General features: G+C 38.4%; 1 protein-coding gene and 1 non-coding gene across 2 annotated transcripts in view; both read left to right on the forward strand.

Moving 5' to 3' along the window:
* GLCE (glucuronic acid epimerase) overlaps positions 1-13,115 on the forward strand; it is a 110,923-nt gene that overhangs the window by 22,965 nt on the left and 74,843 nt on the right. The window lies entirely within an intron of this gene.
* TRNAC-GCA (transfer RNA cysteine (anticodon GCA)) lies at positions 5,399-5,470 on the forward strand. Its single transcript has one exon. It is a non-coding gene; the product is annotated as a tRNA-Cys (tRNA).

A 13,115-nucleotide genomic window follows, 5' to 3' on the forward strand; every position in this document is an offset into this window, starting at 1 on the left:
TATCTTTCTTTTTCTAAACAGAATTAAGATCTGTGATGCCATAATACTGACATGATATCTATGTTGTAGTCTGGAAAATATGGTATTGATGTTGAACTATAATTTTAAATGATAAAATTGCATATTCTAGAATTTACTATTTTAGAAACAAAGTAAATCAATGCACCATTCTTAAGTGGAGTGCTGTAGTTAGCCATCTGATTAGTCATGGGATTTTGAAGAATTATAAAATTTAAATTGTAGTGAAATGTGTTCTGGAGTCATTCATTAGATCTTTTAAAAGTACTAATTCAGTCAGTACCACATTAGAAAATAATGGGAAGTGCAACTTTAAAATGGTTTCCGTAAAAAGTTTGCTTGCAACTGCTTTCTTAGTAGACTTCTTTGAGACTATTTTAAATGTTGCAGCCCAGAAGGAAACTTTATGTATAATTTCAAGATGTTTACAGATTTCCCAAAATCCTTTACTTGAACCCCAAGCTAAGCACTCACATTGTAAGTTTTGGGTATATAACTTGTTTATGAATAAAATCTGCTAAATCAGTCACTGTCACTGCTTCTCAGGCCTCAATATTGCCATAAACAAAACAGATTTGTTTGTTTCCTAGCACTTGTTTCTATTTGACTTTCATCCTTTTCTTGCCTGACTTACATATTCACTTCAACAAATATTTTGAGACTCTACTGAGAATAAACTACTGTGCTAAATACTAAAGGTATTAAGATGGAGAAGATGGAGGCCTTGGATGTTCATATAGGTTTATGGGTAGATAATAAAGATATACAAACAATCCTGAACAAAGAACAAAACTTGGCAAGTACCAAAAGGGCAGAATATATTTATTGCTTTGAGAACTCAAGGTGATCAAAGATTAGAAAAGAGAGATCAAAAAAATTTTCATGGAAACAACATTAGTATAGTTATTCGTTGAACTAGCTCTAGTTCTAATCCTACATAAACCAGCTACTAACTGCTGCTGCTGCTGCTAAGTCGCGTCAGTCGTGTCCAACTCTGTGCGACCCCATAGATGGCAGCCCACCAGGCTCCCCCGTCCCTGGGATTCTCCAGGCAGGAACACTGGAGTGGGTTGCCATTTCCTTCTCCAATTCATGTAAGTGAAAAGTGAAAGTGAAGTTGCTCAGCCGTGTCCGACTCAGGGACCCCATGGACTGCAGCCTACCAGGCTTCTCCGTCCATGGGATTTTCCAGGCAAGAGTACTGGAGTGGGTTGCTATTGCCTTCTCTGAGCTACTAGCTACTAACTAGATGTATTTAAAATAAGAAAGTTGAGAGAGAGATTTTCATTGGCCCATTTCCATGTAATCTTGATACTGTGGATAATTTGATATCATCTTTGAAGGAGGGAAGTGGTTTCATTTATTTAGCGAATGTTTTATGACCACTTTATGCCAGGCACGCTGTAGGCCCTGGAAACACATCAGTGATGATAAAAAAAGGATAACATACTACCATGGAAAGTGGAGTTGAGTATTGGCGTGGCTGCACTTCACTTGTGAATTGCTAGGAAAATTCACTGCTGAAGGTTACATTTAAATAATGACATGAAGGCAGTCTGTGAATGAGGTATGCAGACAAATATAAAGATCCAGACCCAGGAAAATAGCAAATGCCCAGTCCTTGAGGCTGGAGCATGCCTGAGGTATTTAATTCCGAGATCCTGTTCACAGTGGAGTAAGGAGTAAATGGAGGATGAAGTCAGAGGGCGGTGGAGGTGGGGGGATGATGGTTAAATCAATCCAGGTCTTAGGTGTTATTTCAGGGACCTACACTTTTAGTCTAAGTGGTATGTGATGTAGAAGGATTTTGGATGAATTTGAACATAATAGCGATGTGATTAGATTTTCCTTTTAAAGAACTATTCTGCCTACTATCTTGAGAACATACTGAAGAAGGACAGGGACAAAAGTTAGTAAAACCACTTAGGCGGCTGTTGCAATAGTCTAGGTGAGAGATGGTAACTTAGACCAAAGTGGTGGCAGTGGAGATGGTAAGTGATTGGTATTTTGAAGATAGAGTCAGCAAGAGTTGTTGCTAGGGGAAGAAAGAGGCAGACAGAGTGAAGGAAGGAAGGAGTGATAAATCTCTGTCAGATGCTCCTGATAGTTCAAGTAGTATGAGGAACTGAGAACTGATTGTTGTATTTGGCAACGTGGAATTTACTAGTGGTTCTGACAATAACAGATTTGGTAGAATGGTGGGAGAAAGTCTAATTGGAATGGATTCTTGAAGAAAGGAAGTGAGAAATTGTAGACAGGCAGAAAGAATGGTTCTTTGAGGGATTTGCTAATGAAGGATAAAAGAATTGTAGTAGTAACTTCAGATGTTCAGAAGAAATTTCTGTTTTTTAGATGAGAAAATTCACATGTTTGTAGGGGTCTGGGAAAGATGCAGTAGAGAGGGAAAATTTGATTTGGTAAGGAGAGCAATGATGGTGGTGGTTAGTGGAGATCTAGTGCACAGGTTCAAAGGTCAGGGTCAGAGATAGTCCACAATGGTAATGACAGAGAAATGAGAATATGTGAGCACAGATGCAGTTAGGTGGGTAGATATAGTTGTGAGAGGTTGTGGAAGTTCTTTTCATATTGCTTCTATTTTTTCAATGAATTAATGAACAAGGTCATCAAATGAGTGAGAATGAGAGGGAAGGTAATGGAAGTTTAAGTAGAGAAAAGTAAATTAGTCATGTAGGAGGACAGTGGCAGAATGAATGAATCACAAAAATAAAATGAAATTGCTAGGCAGCATTAATGTCTCATTTGAGGTTCCTGATCATGAATTTAAAGGGAAACCAATTATTATATATTGTGTTCGTGTGTCCTTATTACCACTTTCAGCTATGTGGGTTCTAATGTGGAATATGCAGAAAATTGGATTGGTACCAGTTTAAGCCAAGGAAGATCGACAAAGAGAAAGGACAAGTATTATAGGGTGTATACAAGGGAGGGGACTAATTAAATGATTGAATGTATATTGAACTTGGGTAAGAAAGGCATTGAGGACTTGGGGAGGTGCACAGAAGTGAAAAGATATAGGATTAATGGACTGCATATCTCTTGGGATTGTTGAAGTTAAGCTATTAGGGGGTGTGAGCTGGTAGTTGGGGTGTAATGCTTGAAAGTGATGCTTTATAGGGGTTGCACTCATTAATACTAAGTACGACTAAGGTATGACCTTGGGAGTGAGCATTTGAAATGGGATTGGGAGTGTATTTGTTGGAGAAGAGGATGTAGAGGAATTGATGAGCAAGAATTGGGGAAGGATTGTGTGTGTGTGGATATTGAGATTCCTAAGCATTATGACAATAATAACTTTAGAGAGGGTGTAGTGAGCAAGTATCTAAAATTTTCAAGAAATGAAGTTTAGGGCTTGGTACATAACTGCAGTAAGGAGAGGCAGTAAATTACTATAGTCTGATAATAAGAGATTCCAAGTTAGGTGTTTTTATAGTTTGGAGTGGGGCAGTGAGTGGGGAGGGTACCTACCTCACCTTCAAGCCCAGTCCTGTGAAGAACTGGGAGAGAAAACGTAGCCTTTGAGAAAGCTTCAAAGCAGTAGAAAGCAGTAGTGAGGGAGAGCCAAGCTGGTAGTTAGAGCAAGAATGACTATAACCAGTTGAGCTGGTGAAGAATAGTAAATAGAGGTATAGAAGGTTCTAACGTTGGAAAACAGCAAAACTTAAAGTACAGATTTGGAATTTAAATTTTATCTCTGTTTAATGTCTTGGTAGCTGTATCCCTTTTCATAGTACTTAGGATTTACAAGCATTCTCTGTATTTTAGCGTCCAGAAAATTTCAGCCCCAAGACTGAAATCAGTAGGGCCTTGGCTTAATATTTCCTGGGACTCATATTGAACCGTTAATAACAAGTTGTAGCTCTGGGCATGCAGTTCAGAATAATGACAACTCCCTCGTGAACACTGCATCCCTCCCAAGTTTTTCAGGACTCCAAATCAGAGAAAAATTATAATTATAAAAAATAAGCATAGAGGTGATCTATTTCTTTTCCAGATCTATACTTTGTTTTATCTATTTTATGTTATTAAATCTAAATTACCTACTTATAACAGTGTTTTTAAAATCTTTAAAAATTCAAGAGCTCATCTTAGTTCTTAGGCACCTTTTGTAGTCTATCAGTTGTTGTTCAGTGTCCCAGTAGTGTCCAACTCTTTGCAACCCCATAGACTGCAGCATGTCAGGCTTCCCCGTCCTTCACTATCTCCCGGAGCTTGCTCAGACACATGTCCATTCAGTCAGTGATGCCATCCAGCCATCTCGTCCTCTGTCATCCCCTTCTCCTGCCTTCAGTCTTTCTCAGCATCAGAGTCTTTTCCAATGATTCAGCTTTTCACATCAGGTGGCCAAAGTATTGGAGTTTCAGCTTCAGCATCAGTCCTTCCAATGAATATTCAGGATTGATTTCCTTTAGGATAGACTGGTTTGATCTCCTTGCAGTCCAAGGGACTCTCAATAGTCTTCTCCAACACCACAGTTCAAAAGCATCAATTCTTTGACACTCAGCCTTCTTTATGGTCCAAATCTCACCTCCGTACATGACTAATGGAAAAGCCAAAGCTTTGACTATATGGATCTTTGTTGGCAAAGTGATGCCTTTGCTTTTTAATATGCTGTCTAGGTTTGTCATAGTTTTTCTTCCAAGGAGCAAGCATCTTTTAATTTCATGGCTGCAGTCAGCATCTGCAGTGATTTTGGAGCCCAAGAAAATAAAGTCTGTCACTGTTTCTATTGTTCTCCATCTATTTGCCATGAAGTGATGGAACTGGATGCCATGATCTTAGTTTTTTAAATGTTGAGTTTTAAGCCAGTTTTCTTTCATCAAGAGGCTCTTTAGTTCCTCTTTGCTTTCTGCCAAAAGAGTGGTGTCATCTGCATATCTGAGGTTGTTGATATTTCTCTGTGCAATCTTGACTGCAGCTTATGCTTCATCCAGCCCAGCATTTCGCATGATGGAGTCTGCATCTAAGTTAAATAAGCAGGGTAACAATATACAGCCTTGATATACTCCTCTCGATTTGGAACCAGTCTGTTGCTCAATGTCTGGTTCTAACAGTTGCTCCTTGACCTGCATACAGTTTGCTCAGGAGGCAGGTCAGGTGGTCTGGTATTCCCATCTCTTGAAGAATTTTCCAGTTTGTTGTGATCCACACAGTTGAAAGACTTAGTGTAGTGGATGAAGCAGAAGTAGATGTTTTTTTAGAATTCTCTTGCTTTTTCGGTGATCCAACGGATCTTGGCAGTTTGATCTCTGGTTCCTCTGCCTTTTCTCAATCCAGCTTGAATATCTAGAAGTTCTCAATTTACATTCTATTAAAGCCTAGCTTGGAGAATTTTGAGCATTACTTTGCCAGCATGTGGGCTTCCCTGGTGGCTTAGATGGTAAAGCGTCTGCCTGCAGTGCGGGAGACCCAGGTTCGATCCCTGGGTTGGGAAGATCCCCTGGAGAAGGAAATGGCAACCCACTCCATTACTCTTGCCTGGACAATTCCATGGACAGAGGAGACTGGTAGGCTACAGTCCATGGGTTTCCAAAGAGTCAGACACAACTAGTGACTTCATTTTGCTAGCATGTTAAATGAGTGCAGTTATGATGTAGTTTGAATATTCTTATCAGCGAGGTGTATTAATCTCAGTGTCTGTTTTAGTTAGGCTTCTTTCATCTCTAAGTATCAGAAAGCCCAGTTCAAACAGCCTCACCCAATAAGGAGATTTATAACATAAGTGGAGGTCCAGAAGCACAGTAGGTTTCAGAATTAGTCGGTCATTACCTTAATGAAGACACCAAGGATTTAGATTCTTTCCATTGTTCCACTCTGCTCTCCATAATGCTGGCTTTGTACCAAACAGGATTCTCTTTGTAGTTGTCTAATGGGTTGCCAGGAAGGAACCATATGTTCTACAAATAAGAAACAATCTGGCTTCCTCTTATCAGAAAGGACAAACTTAACCAGAAGCTGCCATAAAACTTCTTTTCATATTTCATTGGCACAATTTCTCTTCACTTCTGAATCAGTTTTTGGCAGTGGGACAGGCCTACCTTTGAGCTGAAGTCAGTTCCCCGGGTCACTGCCACTGAGAGTTGAGTGGTATTGAAATAGATAGTGAAGCAGTCAGTGTCTACTTTAGTTGTGTCCTAGGGCTCTGAGGTTTTTTAATTAGTCCTTTTTCCTCTGTATTTCTATAATGAGTCAAAACATGCTAGTCATATATACTGGTATAGTTGCCCATGTTCAGAGCTTTCTATCATATAAAGCAATACAGCAATTATTAAGCATTTCTGTCTATAAAAAGAGAAAAACAAGAGTAGTGAAAAGACTGAAGATACTTGACAAATTTGAATCTCTGTCTCATTGATACCTATAATGTTTAACCTTTTTCACCTTCAGGTAATTGACTTATTTACCATTTACATGGAGACTTTAGAGATTCGATTTGTATCTCCTTTCTTAAAAAGTTGCCTGGAACATTGTGATAAAGTAGAAAGTGAGCTGGATTGTGATTAAGGTTCTATTTAATCCTAACTTCACTCCTTTCTAGTTTTGTGTTTATGGACAGATCACTTCATCTCTCAGACCTTCAACTGTCTCTCTATAAGCTGAGATAATAGTACCTGTCTTCTCACCAAATTGTTCTTATAGGAGTTAAGTGATGTGATTTTCAGTTCAAGAGATTGAGTACAGAGTAGCATACAGTTTTAAATTGTTTTAATTGTTACATTAACTAAAAAGAGTTAAAGGGAGGGAAACCTAAATAACAAATGCATGATCGATCTCCGATACTGAGTGTTCAAGATGCATCAGTAGGTGATAAGGGGTGTGTGCTGCGCTTGGTTGGTCAGTTGTGACTGGCTCTTTTGTTTTTGTTGTTCAGTCGCTCAACGTCCGACTATTTGAGACCGCATGGGCTGCAGCACGCTAGGCTTCCGTGTCCTTCACCATCTCCTGGAGTTTACTCAAACTCATGTCCATTGAGTCGCTGATGCCATCCAATTATCTCATTTTCTGTCGTCCCCTTCTCCTCCTGCCTTCAGTCTTTCCCAGCATCAGGGGCTTTCCCAGTGAGTCGGCTCTTCGTATCACCAGGCTCCTTTGTCCATGGAATTTTTCAGGCAAGAATACTGGAGTGGGTTGCCCTTTCCTACTCCAGGGAGTCTTCCTGACTCAGGCATCCAAACCATGTCTCTTGCGTCTCCTGCATTGGCAGGCAGATTTTTTTTTACTGCTGGCCTACCTGGGAATCTCAAGGAATTGATGTTTTCAAATTAGATGCTTAATGGATAAAATAGGTATTATCATAGAACAGCTATTTATTTATTTTTTTAATTTTATTTTATTAGTTGGAGGCCAATTACTTCACAACATTTCAGTGGGTTTTGTCATACATTGATATGAATCAGCCATAGAGTTACACGTATTCCCCATCCCGATCCCCCCTCCCACCTCCCTCTCCACCCGACTCCTCTGGGTCCTCCCAGTGCACCAGGCCTGAGCACTCATCTCATGCATCTCACCTGGGCCAGTGATCTGTTTCACCATAGATAATATACATGCTGTTCTTTTGAAACAGCCCACCCTCACCTTCTCCCACAGCGTTCAAAAGTCTGTTCTGTACTTCTGTGTCTCTTTTTCTGTTTTGCATATAGGGTTATCATTACCATCTTTCTAAATTCCATATATATGTGTCAGTATGCTGTAATGTAGAACAGCTATTTAAATACTTGATTCTACCTAGTGTATCCTACCATTACTTTTCAAGTAAGTATTCCCCAGAATTTTTTTACTTCAAATTTTTGCTATGGTTTTTTTGGGTCAAAAATGTTTTTGAAGATACCAACTATGGAGTACAGTTGTAAACTAAAGTGCTTTATGTGGCTTGGAGGGTATGATGGATGTATTTATTTACTCCAGTTATGACTGTTTTCTCATATGAACTTTGTTGTCTTCCTTTCTTGATAAGAACTCTGAGGTTTCACACAGAAATGTGGGTGGAATTCTGTTGTTATTACTAAAGGAGATGTCACATATCATTGCTGAGAACTTTAAAAATCAAAACTTTGTATTTGGAGTTGAATGAAGTTAAGATGATCCTAAGGGGTTTGACTTTTAAAATAACTAATATATTTATCATGTCTTAGTTAATGTACATATTGAACTTGAATATATTAATAAATTATAGAGTATTAAATATAGTTTATCTTTTTATTTTATTACTCTTGGTGAAACAAAGCATTTGTGCTTCTTCAATAGATATCATTCACCTTTTTGTTTTGAGGTAGTTGCCTTTAAAAATAAGAAAGAAAACGTACATTTATCCACAAATTTGCTCATTTAAGTGTTCTTCATTCCTTTGTATAGAGTCACATTTTTGTCTACTATCATTTTTCTTATGCAAAAATTCTTCCTCAGCATTTTTCATTGTCCATGTCTGCTGGTGACAAATTCTTTCATCTGTTATTTGTCTGAAAAAGTATTTCATCAATGTTGAAGAAAGCAGTTTTAGTTAGGTGCTTAATTTTAGTGTGTCAGGAGTCTGCAGGACTGCCTTCCGTGTGGTGGTTCACCAGGAGGACTCTCAGGACTGAACAAAGAGTTGTGCTCAGGATTTATTACAGTGGAAAGATGTAAAGCCAGATTAGCAAAGGGCAAAAGTCCATGGATAAAGTCTGGAGAAAACAAAACACAAGCTTCCAGGATTGTTCTCCCAGTAGAGTCACATAGAACATTTTGTTGTCTTCTGGTTTGCAGACCTTTTGAGGAAAAATCTGTGATGATTCTTATCTTTATTGTGTGTGAATTCCTTGAACTTCTTGGAAATGTGTTTGTGGTTTTCACTAATTGATATTTTCTCCGCCATTATTTTTTCCAGAGCTGCCCTACCTCTTTTGTCTTCATGCTTCAGTTAAACATGTTAGATTGCTTACTGTCCCATAAGTTACTGAGACTGTTCATTTTGGGGGAAAGGATGTCTTTTTTTCCCCTTTATCTACTTTTTTTGAGTAGTTTTTTCCTGTATCTTTTAGTTTGCTAATCTTTTGCGGGCTTCCCTGGTGGCTCAGATGATGAATAATCTGCCTGCACTGCAGGAATCCTAGAACGGGAAGACCCCCTGGAGGATATGGCGACACACTCCAGTATTGCTTGGAGAATTCCATGGAAAGAGGAGCCTGGTGGGCTCAGTCAATGGCTTCTCAGGTGGCGCTAGTGGTAAACAGCCAGCTTTCAGGCAGAAAGCTGAAGGACTCTCTCATTTACTGCCCTTTTAGGGCAGTAGTCTGAGATTGCAGCATCCCTTTGTTCAGCATCAGAAAATAATTGTTTTCAGTATTTTTTTATAATTTCTAGTTGTTTACACAGAAGGGTAATTTCAGATCCTTTTTTCATATCCAAAATGGAAATCTCCCTGTAAGCACTAAACTTTATGTTTTCACTATAAGCTTTTCCTTTTTCTTTTTTTTTTTCATTTATTTTTATTAGTTGGAGGCTAATTACTTTACAATATTGTAGTGGGTTTTGTCATACATTGACATGAATCAGCCATGGAGTTACATGTATTCCCCATCCTGATCCCCCCTCCCACCTCCCTCTCCACCCGATTCCTCTGGGTCTTCCCAGTGCACCAGGCCTGAGCACTGCTTTTCCTTTTTCTAAGGCAACTTTATTTCAGAATATATGCAAAAATGTCACGCCTCTCCTATTCTTTTCTTACTGTGCTCAGAAGATAATCATGATGAATGTGATCAGGATCTCAGACTTCAAATTCTGCTCAGGTTCTTGTTGTAGTCACTAAATCTGCTATGCCTTTGATGATTATATGTATCTCTCATAGTGGATCGGGGCTCTAAATAGAGTGAGGCACGTGGGGCATTTAGGGTACAAAATGTATGGAGGCACTCACACTCAGGTGCCAGCCCTACACTTGAACAGCCTTTGGGATCAGTGCCTCCTTAAATTTTGTGCCTGTATACCTTGCTTTCTTCACTTTATTTTAAGCTTTACAGGGGATATTCCAGACAAAGATCATTTTCATTACCTAGGACCTTGGTTCAAAATCACTATTAAGTCTAGATCATGTATTTCCTTTAGTGTAGGTTTTAGTTTTTTTGTTTTTTTTTTTAATCTTCATAATTATTTTAACTTCTCTCCAGCCACTTATTTTCTTGTAGGAACTGTGATAAAGTCTAATGTAACATGTCAGTTCCTCAGGATTGGCTGAGAAATGGGAGAAAGAAAAGAGTATCTGAGGTGGCAAATGCTGTTCCATAAAGCCAACCAGGTATACTGAAGGCTTACATGTTTTTAGGTTAGTCTGTCCTGGCCCTGGAGATGGATGGCTCTCCCCACCTGGCCAGATTCTGTTAGTTCCATGTATGCCATTACCCACCGGGCTTGCAACCTTGTTTGCAGTTTGAGAGTTCCAAGGTAGCCTGTCTTGGCTTCAGAAATGAGTCTTGTTTCTAGTAGGAGAATTTTAATCAGGGTCAGAGACACAGTTACACTCTGATGATGAGAAAAATAAAGCTTTTGATCTCATATGGAATGTACTCTTTTTGAGTTCTTTTGACCCTTGACCCATTGTTGAATTGCTTTATGATACAGCTGAAATGTAAAAGGAATTCCTCTTTCTTCATCTTGGAATATTATAGAAGACCAGAAAGAAGTACAGGTGAAATAAGTCATGGGGCCATTTGTTTATCTGAAACTGAGCTAAGTCTTGGAGAGAAGGCAAAACATTCATTCTTATATTTTTCAGTCCAGATTGCTAGGGTTAGTCAGATGTGAATCTAGTGTGAGTTATAGTGATAAGTGATTTTACCTGGAATGGCCTCTGTTAAATGACTTTCTCTCTGGTGCAATGGTCTTAGGTATCTATTTGATGGTTCAGAGGTTCTAAAACATTGAACTTGTATGCACAGAATAAACAGTCTCATGTTACTACTGCTTTGGATCCTAAATTTTCTTTAATTGATTATTATTGATTTCTTGTTTTTTTTTTTTCCCTTTTTTCTCTCTAAGAATGTTAGTACATTTGTGCCATCTTCAAAGCACTTTTATAATAGATTGGAATGTAAAAATCCCCAATCTTGAAGGAAGGTGCTTTTACAGTCAAGTCTTCATAGACTTATGCAGTGGTACCTTTCTTTAATTGTTGAGTGAAATAATACATCATTATGATAGAAAACAGTGGACTTAGATTTGAAAAAACTGAGTTTAGTCAAGGTTGAGCCATTTATAGCTTTGTGACCTTGAGCAAGTCAGTTAATCTCTTTGAGACTCAAAATTTTTTCCATCTGTAAAAAGTGTAAGTGTGTGGGAGAGGTTGTGATAATATCTGTCTGCTTATTATACTTGTCAGTATGAAGATCATAAATAAAGATGTGAAAGCACTTTGGAAAATGTGTAAAACACTACAAATAAAAATGTAAAACTATATTTATAAAATTTCTGTATCTCAGTTCAATTAAGTCCTGTTCTTTGGGAGACTATGTGAATGTAGTTTCATCTAAATAGTTTATTTTCTTTATCACTGAGAGTTTAGGAAAAGGAAAATGAAGAAGATATAATAGATTAGGAAATGGATGGAAAACATATGATGATGTCTTAGGTAAAGGTTATAAGTTACCTATGGAACTTCCCAAGTGGCTCAGCGGTGAAGAATCCACCTGCCAATGCAGGAGGTATGGGTTTGATCCCTGGGTTGAGAAGAAACCCTGGAGAATGAAATGGCAACCCACTGCAGTATTCTTGCCTGGAAAATCCCAATGATAGAGGAACCTGGTGAGCTACAATCCCTGGGGTTGGAAAAGAGTTGTGCACAGTTTAGCTATTAAACAACAAGTTACTGATGAGAAAATTTATAAAAATCTCCCTAAAAAAATTTTTTTTTTACTAATACAAATTGATTGAAATTTTTACTTACTCTCTTTTCTACTCCTACATTTTGTAAATTTGGTGTTTTTTTTTTTTTTTTTTTTTTTTTAACAAAAAGTTAAAAAAAACAACAGCAAACCAGTTACATTCTGTGGGTTTTCCACTTTGGATTATCTATGGAAAGTTATTTTTAAAATCAATCTAATTGTTCCTTTTGTCTAGCATGATTCTGGACTACTCTTCCCCTCCTAATTAGTATGTAGTATGGGCAATTCAAACTAATTTAATATAAGCCCAGTATGACTGTAATTAGGGAGTTATATCTGTCACAATGTAATCACACTGATTGAAATATGAATGTAATATTTTGGTACCTTTGAAGTTATTCAAATTACTCCCCTGTATTAGAATGGATCAGTGAGCAAATCTCCTTGGTTGCTTTAGTCTTTCATTAAACAAAAGTGTGTACAGTGCATACTATTGCCAGGTACTGTTCCACAACACTCAGTTCAGTCCAGTTGCACAGCTGTGTCCAAACCTTTTTGACCCTGTGCACTGCATCATGCCAGGCTTCCCTGTCTATCACCAACTCCTGGAGCCTGTTCAAACTCATGTCCATCAAGTCAGTGATGCCATCCACCCATCTCATCCTGTCGTCCCCCTTCTCTTCCTGTCTTCTATCTTTCCCAGCATCATGGTCTCCCAATGAGTCAGTTCTTTGCATCAGGTGGCCAAAGTACTGGAGCTTCAGCTTTAGCATCAGTCCTTCCAATGAATGTTCAGGACTGATTTCCTTTAGGATGGACTGGTTGGATCTCCTTGCAGTCCAAGGGACTCTGAGGAGTCTACTCCAACACCACAGTTCAAAAACATCAATTCTTTGGCGCTCAGCTTTCTCTATGATCCAACTCTCACATCCATACAAGACTACTGGAAAACCTTAGCTTTGATTGGATGGACCTTTGTTGGCAAAGTAATATCTCTGCTTTTTAACATGCTGTCTAGGTTGGTCATAGCTTTTCTTCCAAGGAGCAAGTGTCTTTTAATTTTATGACTGCAGTCAGCATCTGCAGTGATAAGAAAGTAAATAAAGAAAGTAAATAAAGAAAGAAAATAAAGTCTGTCACTGTTTCCATTGTTTCCCCATCTATTTGCCATGAAGTGATGGAACTGGATGTCATGATCTTAGTTTTTTGAATGTTGAGTTTTAA

This window comes from Muntiacus reevesi, chromosome 7, assembly GCF_963930625.1.
Source record: "Muntiacus reevesi chromosome 7, mMunRee1.1, whole genome shotgun sequence".
NCBI classification, from domain to species: domain Eukaryota; kingdom Metazoa; phylum Chordata; class Mammalia; order Artiodactyla; family Cervidae; genus Muntiacus; species Muntiacus reevesi.